Raw genomic sequence first — 15,858 nt, 5'->3', positions numbered from 1 at the left:
AACCCTATGTGAGTCTCACTGATTAACACTGAACCCTATGGGAGTCTCACTGATTAACACTGAAACCTGTCGGAGTTTCAGTGATTAACACTGAACCCTATGGGAGTTTCACTGATTAATACTGAACCCTGTGGGAGTCTCACTGATTAACACTGAACCCTGTGGGAGTCTCACTTATTAACACTGAACCCTATGGGAGTCTCACTGATTAACACTGAACCCTATGGGAGTCTCACTGATTAATACTGAACCCTGTGGGAGTCTCACTGATTAACACTGAAACCTGTGGGAGTCTTACTGAATAACACTGAACCCTATGGGAGTCTCACTGATTAAAACTGAACCCTATGGGAGTCTCAATGATTAACACTGAACCCTATGGGAGTTTCACTGATTAACACTGAACCCTGTGGGAGTCTCACTGATTAACACTGAACCCTGTGGGAGTCTCACTGATTAACACTGAACCCTGTGGGAGTCCCACTGAATAACACTGAACCCTGTGGGAGTCTCACTGATTAACACTGAACCCTATGGGATGCTCACTAATTAACATTGAACCCTGTGGGAGTCTCACTGATTAACACTGAACCCTATGGTAGTCTCACTGATTAACACTGAACGCTGTGGGAGTCTCACTGATTAACACTGAACCCTGTGGGAGTCTGACTGATTAACACTGAACCCTATGTGAGTCTCACTGATTAACACTGAACCCTATGGGAGTCTCACTGATTAACACTGAAACCTGTCGGAGTTTCAGTGATTAACACTGAACCCTATGGGAGTTTCACTGATTAATACTGAACCCTGTGGGAGTCTCACTGATTAACACTGAACCCTGTGGGAGTCTCACTTATTAACACTGAACCCTATGGGAGTCTCACTGATTAACACTGAACCCTATGGGAGTCTCACTGATTAATACTGAACCCTGTGGGAGTCTCACTGATTAACACTGAAACCTGTGGGAGTCTTACTGAATAACACTGAACCCTATGGGAGTCTCACTGATTAAAACTGAACCCTATGGGAGTCTCAATGATTAACACTGAACCCTATGGGAGTTTCACTGATTAACACTGAACCCTGTGGGAGTCTCACTGATTAACACTGAACCCTGTGGGAGTCTCACTGATTAACACTGAACCCTATGTGAGTCTCACTGATTAACACTGAACCCTATGGGAGTCTCAATGATTAACACGAACCCTATGGGATGCTCACTAATTAACATTGAACCCTGTGGGAGTCTCACTGATTAACACTGAACCCTGTGGGAGTCCCACTGAATAACACTGAGCCCTGTGGGAGTCTCATTGATTAACAATGAACCCTATGGGATGCTCACTAATTAACATTGAACCCTGTGGGAGTCTCACTGATTAACACTGAACCCTATGGGAGTCTCACTGATTAACACTGAACGCTGTGGGAGTCTCACTGATTAACACTGAACCCTATGTGAGTCTCACTGATTAACACTGAACCCTGTGGGAGTCTCACTGATTAACAGTGAACCGTGTGGGAGTCTCACTGATTAACACTGAACACTGTGGGAGTCTCACTGATTAACACTGAACCCTGTGGGAGTCCCACTGAATAACACTGAACCCTGTGGGAGTCTCACTGATTAACACTGAACCCTATGGGATGCTCACTAATTAACATTGAACCCTGTGGGAGTCTCACTGATTAACACTGAACCCTATGGTAGTCTCACTGATTAACACTGAACGCTGTGGGAGTCTCACTGATTAACACTGAACCCTGTGGGAGTCTGACTGATTAACACTGAACCCTATGTGAGTCTCACTGATTAACACTGAACCCTATGGGAGTCTCACTGATTAACACTGAAACCTGTCGGAGTTTCAGTGATTAACACTGAACCCTATGGGAGTTTCACTGATTAATACTGAACCCTGTGGGAGTCTCACTGATTAACACTGAACCCTGTGGGAGTCTCACTTATTAACACTGAACCCTATGGGAGTCTCACTGATTAACACTGAACCCTATGGGAGTCTCACTGATTAATACTGAACCCTGTGGGAGTCTCACTGATTAACACTGAAACCTGTGGGAGTCTTACTGAATAACACTGAACCCTATGGGAGTCTCACTGATTAAAACTGAACCCTATGGGAGTCTCAATGATTAACACTGAACCCTATGGGAGTTTCACTGATTAACACTGAACCCTGTGGGAGTCTCACTGATTAACACTGAACCCTGTGGGAGTCTCACTGATTAACACTGAACCCTATGGGAGTCTCAATGATTAACACTGAACCCTATGGGAGTTTCACTGATTAACACTGAACCCTGTGGGAGTCTCACTGATTAACACTGAACCCTGTGGGAGTCTCACTGATTAACACTGAACCCTATGTGAGTCTCACTGATTAACACTGAACCCTATGGGAGTCTCAATGATTAACACGAACCCTATGGGATGCTCACTAATTAACATTGAACCCTGTGGGAGTCTCACTGATTAACACTGAACCCTATGGTAGTTTCACTGATTAACACTGAACGCTGTAGGAGTCTCACTGATTAACACTGAACCCTGTGGGAGTCTGACTGACTAACACTGAACCCTATGTGAGTCTCACTGATTAACACTGAACCCTATGGGAGTCTCAATGATTAACACGAACCCTATGGGTTCAGTAACACTGAACCCTGTGGGAGTCTCACTGATTAACAGTGAACCGTGTGGGAGTCTCACTGATTAACACTGAACACTGTGGGAGTCTCACTGATTAACACTGAACCCTGTGGGAGTCCCACTGAATAACACTGAACCCTGTGGGAGTCTCACTAATTAACATTGAACCCTGTGGCAGTCTCACTGATTAACACTGAACCCTATGGGAGTCTCAATGATTAATACGAACCCTATGGGTTCAGTAACACTGAACCCTGTGGGAGTCACACTGATTAACACTGAACCCTGTGGGAGTCTCACTGATTAACACTGAACCCTGTGGGAGTCTCACTGATTAACACTGAACCCTGTGGGAGTCCCACTGAATAACACTGAACCCTGTGGGAGTCTCATTGATTAACACTGAACCCTATGGGATGCTCACTAATTAACATTGAACCCTGTGGGAGTCTCACTGATTAACACTGAACCCTATGGGAGTCTCACTGATTAACACTGAACGCTGTGGGAGTCTCACTGATTAACACTGAACCCTGTGGGAGTCTCACTGATTAACACTGAACCCTGTGGGAGTCCCACTGAATAACACTGAACCCTGTGGGAGTCTCACTGATTAACACTGAACCCTATGGGATGCTCACTAATTAACATTGAACCCTGTGGGAGTCTCACTGATTAACACTGAACCCTATGGTAGTCTCACTGATTAACACTGAACGCTGTGGGAGTCTCACTGATTAACACTGAACCCTGTGGGAGTCTGACTGATTAACACTGAACCCTATGTGAGTCTCACTGATTAACACTGAACCCTATGGGAGTCTCACTGATTAACACTGAAACCTGTCGGAGTTTCAGTGATTAACACTGAACCCTATGGGAGTTTCACTGATTAATACTGAACCCTGTGGGAGTCTCACTGATTAACACTGAACCCTGTGGGAGTCTCACTTATTAACACTGAACCCTATGGGAGTCTCACTGATTAACACTGAACCCTATGGGAGTCTCACTGATTAATACTGAACCCTGTGGGAGTCTCACTGATTAACACTGAAACCTGTGGGAGTCTTACTGAATAACACTGAACCCTATGGGAGTCTCACTGATTAAAACTGAACCCTATGGGAGTCTCAATGATTAACACTGAACCCTATGGGAGTTTCACTGATTAACACTGAACCCTGTGGGAGTCTCACTGATTAACACTGAACCCTGTGGGAGTCTCACTGATTAACACTGAACCCTGTGGGAGTCCCACTGAATAACACTGAACCCTGTGGGAGTCTCACTGATTAACACTGAACCCTATGGGATGCTCACTAATTAACATTGAACCCTGTGGGAGTCTCACTGATTAACACTGAACCCTATGGTAGTCTCACTGATTAACACTGAACGCTGTGGGAGTCTCACTGATTAACACTGAACCCTGTGGGAGTCTGACTGATTAACACTGAACCCTATGTGAGTCTCACTGATTAACACTGAACCCTATGGGAGTCTCACTGATTAACACTGAAACCTGTCGGAGTTTCAGTGATTAACACTGAACCCTATGGGAGTTTCACTGATTAATACTGAACCCTGTGGGAGTCTCACTGATTAACACTGAACCCTGTGGGAGTCTCACTTATTAACACTGAACCCTATGGGAGTCTCACTGATTAACACTGAACCCTATGGGAGTCTCACTGATTAATACTGAACCCTGTGGGAGTCTCACTGATTAACACTGAAACCTGTGGGAGTCTTACTGAATAACACTGAACCCTATGGGAGTCTCACTGATTAAAACTGAACCCTATGGGAGTCTCAATGATTAACACTGAACCCTATGGGAGTTTCACTGATTAACACTGAACCCTGTGGGAGTCTCACTGATTAACACTGAACCCTGTGGGAGTCTCACTGATTAACACTGAACCCTATGTGAGTCTCACTGATTAACACTGAACCCTATGGGAGTCTCAATGATTAACACGAACCCTATGGGATGCTCACTAATTAACATTGAACCCTGTGGGAGTCTCACTGATTAACACTGAACCCTGTGGGAGTCCCACTGAATAACACTGAGCCCTGTGGGAGTCTCATTGATTAACAATGAACCCTATGGGATGCTCACTAATTAACATTGAACCCTGTGGGAGTCTCACTGATTAACACTGAACCCTATGGGAGTCTCACTGATTAACACTGAACGCTGTGGGAGTCTCACTGATTAACACTGAACCCTATGTGAGTCTCACTGATTAACACTGAACCCTGTGGGAGTCTCACTGATTAACAGTGAACCGTGTGGGAGTCTCACTGATTAACACTGAACACTGTGGGAGTCTCACTGATTAACACTGAACCCTGTGGGAGTCCCACTGAATAACACTGAACCCTGTGGGAGTCTCACTGATTAACACTGAACCCTATGGGATGCTCACTAATTAACATTGAACCCTGTGGGAGTCTCACTGATTAACACTGAACCCTATGGTAGTCTCACTGATTAACACTGAACGCTGTGGGAGTCTCACTGATTAACACTGAACCCTGTGGGAGTCTGACTGATTAACACTGAACCCTATGTGAGTCTCACTGATTAACACTGAACCCTATGGGAGTCTCACTGATTAACACTGAAACCTGTCGGAGTTTCAGTGATTAACACTGAACCCTATGGGAGTTTCACTGATTAATACTGAACCCTGTGGGAGTCTCACTGATTAACACTGAACCCTGTGGGAGTCTCACTTATTAACACTGAACCCTATGGGAGTCTCACTGATTAACACTGAACCCTATGGGAGTCTCACTGATTAATACTGAACCCTGTGGGAGTCTCACTGATTAACACTGAAACCTGTGGGAGTCTTACTGAATAACACTGAACCCTATGGGAGTCTCACTGATTAAAACTGAACCCTATGGGAGTCTCAATGATTAACACTGAACCCTATGGGAGTTTCACTGATTAACACTGAACCCTGTGGGAGTCTCACTGATTAACACTGAACCCTGTGGGAGTCTCACTGATAAACACTGAACCCTATGCGATTCTCACTGATTAACACTGAAACCTGTCGGAGTTTCACTGATTAACACTGAACCCTATGGGATGCTCACTAATTTACATTGAACCCTGTGGGAGTCTCACAGATTAACACTGAACCCTATGGGAGTCTCACTGATTAACACTGAACCCTATGGGAGTCTCACTGATTAACACTGAACCCTATGGGAGTCTCAATGATTAACACTGATCCCTATGGGAGTCTCACTGATTAACACAGAACCCTATGGGACTCTCATTGATGAACACTGAACCCTACGGGAGTCTCAGTGATTAACACTGAACCCCGTGGGAGTCCCACTGAATAACACTGAACCCTGTGGGAGTCCCACTGATTAACATTGAACCCTGTTGGAGTCTCAGTGATTAACACTGAACCCTGTGGGAGTCTCATTGATTAACACTGAACCCTGTGGGAGTCTCACTGATTAACACTGAACCCTGTGGGAATCTCACTGATTAACACTGAACCCTGTGGGAGTCCCACTGAATAACACTGAACCCTGTGGGAGTCTCACTGATTAACACTGAACCCTATGGGATGCTCACTAATTAACATTGAACCCTGTGGGAGTCTCACTGATTAACACTGAACCCTATGGGAGTCTCACTGATTAACACTGAACGCTGTGGGAGTCTCACTGATTAACACTGAACCCTGTAGGAGTCTCACTGATTAACACTGAACCCTATGTGAGTCTCACTGATTAACACTGAACCCTATGGGAGTCTCACTGATTAACACTGAAACCTGTCGGAGTTTCAGTGATTAACACTGAACCCTATGGGAGTTTCACTGATTAATACTGAACCCTGTGGGAGTCTCACTGATTAACACTGAACCCTGTGGGAGTCTCACTTATTAACACTGAACCCTATGGGAGTCTCACTGATTAACACTGAACCCTATGGGATTCTCACTGATTAACACTGAACCCTGTGGGAGTCACACTGATTAACACTGAACCCTGTGGGAGTCTCACTGATTAACACTAAACCCTATAGGATGCTCACTAATTAACATTGAACCCTGTGGGAGGCTCACTGATTAACACTGAACCCTATGGGAGTCTCACTGATTAACAGTGAACGCTGTGGGAGACTCACTGATTAACACTGAACCCTGTGGGAGTCCCACTGAATAACACTGAACCCTGTGGGAGTCCCTCTGATTAACACTTAACCCTGTGGGAGTCTCACTGATTAACACTGAACCCTGTGGGAGTCTCACTGATTAACAGTGAACCGTGTGGGAGTCTCACTGATTAACACTGAACCCTGTGGGAGTCTCACTGATTAACACTGAACCCTGTGGGAGTCCCACAGAATAACACTGAACCCTGTGGGAGTCTCATTGATTAACACTGAACCCTATGGGATGCCCACTAATTAACATTGAACCCTGTGGGAGTCTCACTGATTAACACTGAACCCTATGGGAGTCTCATTGATTAACACTGAACGCTGTGGGAGTCTCACTGATTAACACTGAACCCTATGTGAGTCTCACTGATTAACACTGAACCCTGTGGGAGTCTCACTGATTAACAGTGAACCGTGTGGGAGTCTCACTGATTAACACTGAACCCTGTGGGAGTCTCACTGATTAACACTGAACCCTGTGGGAGTCCCACTGAATAACACTGAACCCTGTGGGAGTCTCACTGATTAACACTGAACCCTATGGGATGCTCACTAATTAACATTGAACCCTGTGGGAGTCTCACTGATTAACACTGAACCCTATGGTAGTTTCACTGATTAACACTGAACGCTGTAGGAGTCTCACTGATTAACACTGAACCCTGTGGGAGTCTGACTGATTAACACTGAACCCTATGTGAGTCTCACTGATTAACACTGAACCCTATGGGAGTCTCAATGATTAACACGAACCCTATGGGTTCAGTAACACTGAACCCTGTGGGAGTCACACTGATTAACACTGAACCCTGTGGGAGTCTCACTGATTAACAATGAACCCTGTGGGAGTCTCACTGATTAACACTGAACCCTGTGGGAGTCCCACTGAATAACACTGAACCCTGTGGGAGTCTCATTGATTAACACTGAACCCTATGGGATGCTCACTAATTAACATTGAACCCTGTGGGAGTCTCACTGATTAACACTGAACCCTATGGGAGTCTCACTGATTAACACTGAACGCTGTGGGAGTCTCACTGATTAACACTGAACCCTATGTGAGTCTCACTGATTAACACTGAACCCTATGGGAGTCTCACTGATTAACACTGAACCCTGTGGGAGTCTCACTGATTAACAGTGAACCGTGTGGGAGTCTCACTGATTAACACTGAACACTGTGGGAGTCTCACTGATTAACACTGAACCCTGTGGGAGTCCCACTGAATAACACTGAACCCTGTGGGAGTCTCACTAATTAACATTGAACCCTGTGGCAGTCTCACTGATTAACACTGAACCCTATGGGAGTCTCAATGATTAACACGAACCCTATGGGTTCAGTAACACTGAACCCTGTGGGAGTCACACTGATTAACACTGAACCCTGTGGGAGTCTCACTGATTAACACTGAACCCTGTGGGAGTCTCACTGATTAACACTGAACCCTGTGGGAGTCCCACTGAATAACACTGAACCCTGTGGGAGTCTCATTGATTAACACTGAACCCTATGGGATGCTCACTAATTAACATTGAACCCTGTGGGAGTCTCACTGATTAACACTGAACCCTATGGGAGTCTCACTGATTAACACTGAACGCTGTGGGAGTCTCACTGATTAACACTGAACCCTATGTGAGTCTCACTGATTAACACTGAACCCTATGGGAGTCTCACTGATTAACACTGAACCCTGTGGGAGTCTCACTGATTAACAGTGAACCGTGTGGGAGTCTCACTGATTAACACTGAACACTGTGGGAGTCTCACTGATTAACACTGAACCCTGTGGGAGTCCCACTGAATAACACTGAACCCTGTGGGAGTCTCACTGATTAACACTGAACCCTATGGGATGCTCACTAATTAACATTGAACCCTGTGGGAGTCTCACTGATTAACACTGAACCCTATGGTAGTCTCACTGATTAACACTGAACGCTGTGGGAGTCTCACTGATTAACACTGAACCCTGTGGGAGTCTGACTGATTAACACTGAACCCTATGTGAGTCTCACTGATTAACACTGAACCCTATGGGAGTCTCACTGATTAACACTGAAACCTGTCGGAGTTTCAGTGATTAACACTGAACCCTATGGGAGTTTCACTGATTAATACTGAACCCTGTGGGAGTCTCACTGATTAACACTGAACCCTGTGGGAGTCTCACTTATTAACACTGAACCCTATGGGAGTCTCACTGATTAACACTGAACCCTATGGGAGTCTCACTGATTAATACTGAACCCTGTGGGAGTCTCACTGATTAACACTGAAACCTGTGGGAGTCTTACTGAATAACACTGAACCCTATGGGAGTCTCACTGATTAAAACTGAACCCTATGGGAGTCTCAATGATTAACACTGAACCCTATGGGAGTTTCACTGATTAACACTGAACCCTGTGGGAGTCTCACTGATTAACACTGAACCCTGTGGGAGTCTCACTGATTAACACTGAACCCTATGTGAGTCTCACTGATTAACACTGAACCCTGTGGGAGTCTCACTTATTAACACTGAACCCTATGGGAGTCTCACTGATTAACACTGAACCCTATGGGAGTCTCACTGATTAATACTGAACCCTGTGGGAGTCTCACTGATTAACACTGAAACCTGTGGGAGTCTTACTGAATAACACTGAACCCTATGGGAGTCTCACTGATTAAAACTGAACCCTATGGGAGTCTCAATGATTAACACTGAACCCTATGGGAGTTTCACTGATTAACACTGAACCCTGTGGGAGTCTCACTGATTAACACTGAACCCTGTGGGAGTCTCACTGATTAACACTGAACCCTATGTGAGTCTCACTGATTAACACTGAACCCTATGGGAGTCTCAATGATTAACACGAACCCTATGGGATGCTCACTAATTAACATTGAACCCTGTGGGAGTCTCACTGATTAACACTGAACCCTATGGTAGTTTCACTGATTAACACTGAACGCTGTAGGAGTCTCACTGATTAACACTGAACCCTGTGGGAGTCTGACTGATTAACACTGAACCCTATGTGAGTCTCACTGATTAACACTGAACCCTATGGGAGTCTCAATGATTAACACGAACCCTATGGGTTCAGTAACACTGAACCCTGTGGGAGTCACACTGATTAACACTGAACCCTGTGGGAGTCTCACTGATTAACACTGAACCCTGTGGGAGTCTCACTGATTAACACTGAACCCTGTGGGAGTCCCACTGAATAACACTGAACCCTGTGGGAGTCTCATTGATTAACACTGAACCCTATGGGATGCTCACTAATTAACATTGAACCCTGTGGGAGTCTCACTGATTAACACTGAACCCTATGGGAGTCTCACTGATTAACACTGAACGCTGTGGGAGTCTCACTGATTAACACTGAACCCTATGTGAGTCTCACTGATTAACACTGAACCCTATGGGAGTCTCACTGATTAACACTGAACCCTGTGGGAGTCTCACTGATTAACAGTGAACCGTGTGGGAGTCTCACTGATTAACACTGAACACTGTGGGAGTCTCACTGATTAACACTGAACCCTGTGGGAGTCCCACTGAATAACACTGAACCCTGTGGGAGTCTCACTAATTAACATTGAACCCTGTGGCAGTCTCACTGATTAACACTGAACCCTATGGGAGTCTCAATGATTAACACGAACCCTATGGGTTCAGTAACACTGAACCCTGTGGGAGTCACACTGATTAACACTGAACCCTGTGGGAGTCTCACTGATTAACACTGAACCCTGTGGGAGTCTCACTGATTAACACTGAACCCTGTGGGAGTCCCACTGAATAACACTGAACCCTGTGGGAGTCTCATTGATTAACACTGAACCCTATGGGATGCTCACTAATTAACATTGAACCCTGTGGGAGTCTCACTGATTAACACTGAACCCTATGGGAGTCTCACTGATTAACACTGAACGCTGTGGGAGTCTCACTGATTAACACTGAACCCTGTGTGAGTCTCACTGATTAACACTGAACCCTATTGGAGTCTCACTGATTAACACTGAACCCTGTGGGAGTCTCACTGATTAACAGTGAACCGTGTGGGAGTCTCACTGATTAACACTGAACACTGTGGGAGTCTCACTGATTAACACTGAACCCTGTGGGAGTCCCACTGAATAACACTGAACCCTGTGGGAGTCTCACTGATTAACACTGAACCCTATGGGATGCTCACTAATTAACATTGAACCCTGTGGGAGTCTCGCTGATTAACACTGAACCCTATGGTAGTCTCACTGATTAACACTGAACGCTGTGGGAGTCTCACTGATTAACACTGAACCCTGTGGGAGTCTGACTGATTAACACTGAACCCTATGTGAGTCTCACTGATTAACACTGAACCCTATGGGAGTCTCACTGATTAACACTGAAACCTGTCAGAGTTTCAGTGATTAACACTGAACCCTATGGGTGTTTCACTGATTAATACTGAACCCTGTGGGAGTCTCACTGATTAACACTGAACCCTGTGGGAGTCTCACTTATTAACACTGAACCCTATGGGAGTCTCACTGATTAACACTGAACCCTATGGGAGTCTCACTGATTAATACTGAACCCTGTGGGAGTCTCACTGATTAACACTGAAACCTGTGGGAGTCTTACTGAATAACACTGAACCCTATGGGAGTCTCACTGATTAAAACTGAACCCTATGGGAGTCTCAATGATTAACACTGAACCCTATGGGAGTCTCACTGATTAACACTGAACACTGTGGGAGTCTCACTGATTAACACTGAACCCTGTGGGAGTCCCACTGAATAACACTGAACCCTGTGGGAGTCTCACTGATTAACACTGAACCCTATGGGATGCTCACTAATTAACATTGAACCCTGTGGGAGTCTCACTGATTAACACTGAACCCTATGGTAGTCTCACTGATTAACACTGAACGCTGTGGGAGTCTCACTGATTAACACTGAACCCTGTGGGAGTCTGACTGATTAACACTGAACCCTATGTGAGTCTCACTGATTAACACTGAACCCTATGGGAGTCTCACTGATTAACACTGAAACCTGTCGGAGTTTCAGTGATTAACACTGAACCCTATGGGAGTTTCACTGATTAATACTGAACCCTGTGGGAGTCTCACTGATTAACACTGAACCCTGTGGGAGTCTCACTTATTAACACTGAACCCTATGGGAGTCTCACTGATTAACACTGAACCCTATGGGAGTCTCACTGATTAATACTGAACCCTGTGGGAGTCTCACTGATTAACACTGAAACCTGTGGGAGTCTTACTGAATAACACTGAACCCTATGGGAGTCTCACTGATTAAAACTGAACCCTATGGGAGTCTCAATGATTAACACTGAACCCTATGGGAGTTTCACTGATTAACACTGAACCCTGTGGGAGTCTCACTGATTAACACTGAACCCTGTGGGAGTCTCACTGATTAACACTGAACCCTATGTGAGTCTCACTGATTAACACTGAACCCTATGGGAGTCTCAATGATTAACACGAACCCTATGGGATGCTCACTAATTAACATTGAACCCTGTGGGAGTCTCACTGATTAACACTGAACCCTATGGTAGTTTCACTGATTAACACTGAACGCTGTAGGAGTCTCACTGATTAACACTGAACCCTGTGGGAGTCTGACTGATTAACACTGAACCCTATGTGAGTCTCACTGATTAACACTGAACCCTATGGGAGTCTCAATGATTAACACGAACCCTATGGGTTCAGTAACACTGAACCCTGTGGGAGTCACACTGATTAACACTGAACCCTGTGGGAGTCTCACTGATTAACACTGAACCCTGTGGGAGTCTCACTGATTAACACTGAACCCTGTGGGAGTCCCACTGAATAACACTGAACCCTGTGGGAGTCTCATTGATTAACACTGAACCCTATGGGATGCTCACTAATTAACATTGAACCCTGTGGGAGTCTCACTGATTAACACTGAACCCTATGGGAGTCTCACTGATTAACACTGAACGCTGTGGGAGTCTCACTGATTAACACTGAACCCTATGTGAGTCTCACTGATTAACACTGAACCCTATGGGAGTCTCACTGATTAACACTGAACCCTGTGGGAGTCTCACTGATTAACAGTGAACCGTGTGGGAGTCTCACTGATTAACACTGAACACTGTGGGAGTCTCACTGATTAACACTGAACCCTGTGGGAGTCCCACTGAATAACACTGAACCCTGTGGGAGTCTCACTAATTAACATTGAACCCTGTGGCAGTCTCACTGATTAACACTGAACCCTATGGGAGTCTCAATGATTAACACGAACCCTATGGGTTCAGTAACACTGAACCCTGTGGGAGTCACACTGATTAACACTGAACCCTGTGGGAGTCTCACTGATTAACACTGAACCCTGTGGGAGTCTCACTGATTAACACTGAACCCTGTGGGAGTCCCACTGAATAACACTGAACCCTGTGGGAGTCTCATTGATTAACACTGAACCCTATGGGATGCTCACTAATTAACATTGAACCCTGTGGGAGTCTCACTGATTAACACTGAACCCTATGGGAGTCTCACTGATTAACACTGAACGCTGTGGGAGTCTCACTGATTAACACTGAACCCTGTGTGAGTCTCACTGATTAACACTGAACCCTATTGGAGTCTCACTGATTAACACTGAACCCTGTGGGAGTCTCACTGATTAACAGTGAACCGTGTGGGAGTCTCACTGATTAACACTGAACACTGTGGGAGTCTCACTGATTAACACTGAACCCTGTGGGAGTCCCACTGAATAACACTGAACCCTGTGGGAGTCTCACTGATTAACACTGAACCCTATGGGATGCTCACTAATTAACATTGAACCCTGTGGGAGTCTCGCTGATTAACACTGAACCCTATGGTAGTCTCACTGATTAACACTGAACGCTGTGGGAGTCTCACTGATTAACACTGAACCCTGTGGGAGTCTGACTGATTAACACTGAACCCTATGTGAGTCTCACTGATTAACACTGAACCCTATGGGAGTCTCACTGATTAACACTGAAACCTGTCAGAGTTTCAGTGATTAACACTGAACCCTATGGGTGTTTCACTGATTAATACTGAACCCTGTGGGAGTCTCACTGATTAACACTGAACCCTGTGGGAGTCTCACTTATTAACACTGAACCCTATGGGAGTCTCACTGATTAACACTGAACCCTATGGGAGTCTCACTGATTAATACTGAACCCTGTGGGAGTCTCACTGATTAACACTGAAACCTGTGGGAGTCTTACTGAATAACACTGAACCCTATGGGAGTCTCACTGATTAAAACTGAACCCTATGGGAGTCTCAATGATTAACACTGAACCCTATGGGAGTTTCACTGATTAACACTGAACCCTGTGGGAGTCTCACTGATTAACACTGAACCCTGTGGGAGTCTCACTGATTAACACTGAACCCTATGTGAGTCTCACTGATTAACACTGAACCCTATGGGAGTCTCAATGATTAACACGAACCCTATGGGATGCTCACTAATTAACATTGAACCCTGTGGGAGTCTCACTGATTAACACTGAACCCTATGGTAGTTTCACTGATTAACACTGAACGCTGTAGGAGTCTCACTGATTAACACTGAACCCTGTGGGAGTCTGACTGATTAACACTGAACCCTATGTGAGTCTCACTGATTAACACTGAACCCTATGGGAGTCTCAATGATTAACACGAACCCTATGGGTTCAGTAACACTGAACCCTGTGGGAGTCACACTGATTAACACTGAACCCTGTGGGAGTCTCACTGATTAACACTGAACCCTGTGGGAGTCTCACTGATTAACACTGAACCCTGTGGGAGTCCCACTGAATAACACTGAACCCTGTGGGAGTCTCATTGATTAACACTGAACCCTATGGGATGCTCACTAATTAACATTGAACCCTGTGGGAGTCTCACTGATTAACACTGAACCCTATGGGAGTCTCACTGATTAACACTGAACGCTGTGGGAGTCTCACTGATTAACACTGAACCCTATGTGAGTCTCACTGATTAACACTGAACCCTATGGGAGTCTCACTGATTAACACTGAACCCTGTGGGAGTCTCACTGATTAACAGTGAACCGTGTGGGAGTCTCACTGATTAACACTGAACACTGTGGGAGTCTCACTGATTAACACTGAACCCTGTGGGAGTCCCACTGAATAACACTGAACCCTGTGGGAGTCTCACTAATTAACATTGAACCCTGTGGCAGTCTCACTGATTAACACTGAACCCTATGGGAGTCTCAATGATTAACACGAACCCTATGGGTTCAGTAACACTGAACCCTGTGGGAGTCACACTGATTAACACTGAACCCTGTGGGAGTCTCACTGATTAACACTGAACCCTGTGGGAGTCTCACTGATTAACACTGAACCCTGTGGGAGTCCCACTGAATAACACTGAACCCTGTGGGAGTCTCATTGATTAACACTGAACCCTATGGGATGCTCACTAATTAACATTGAACCCTGTGGGAGTCTCACTGATTAACACTGAACCCTATGGGAGTCTCACTGATTAACACTGAACGCTGTGGGAGTCTCACTGATTAACACTGAACCCTGTGGGAGTCTCACTGATTAACACTGAACCCTGTGGGAGTCCCACTGAATAACACTGAACCCTGTGGGAGTCTCACTGATTAACACTGAACCCTATGGGATGCTCACTAATTAACATTGAACCCTGTGGGAGTCTCACTGATTAACACTGAACCCTATGGTAGTCTCACTGATTAACACTGAACGCTGTGGGAGTCTCACTGATTAACACTGAACCCTGTGGGAGTCTGACTGATTAACACTGAACCCTATGTGAGTCTCACTGATTAACACTGAACCCTATGGGAGTCTCACTGATTAACACTGAAACCTGTCGGAGTTTCAGTGATTAACACTGAACCCTATGG

The sequence above is a fragment of the Petromyzon marinus genome, chromosome 18, assembly GCF_048934315.1.
Source record: "Petromyzon marinus isolate PM22_M1 ecotype Great Lakes invasive population chromosome 18, UKy_Petmar_22M1.pri1.0, whole genome shotgun sequence".
Taxonomy (NCBI): domain Eukaryota; kingdom Metazoa; phylum Chordata; class Hyperoartia; order Petromyzontiformes; family Petromyzontidae; genus Petromyzon; species Petromyzon marinus.
This window is presented reverse-complemented; position numbering follows the sequence as displayed.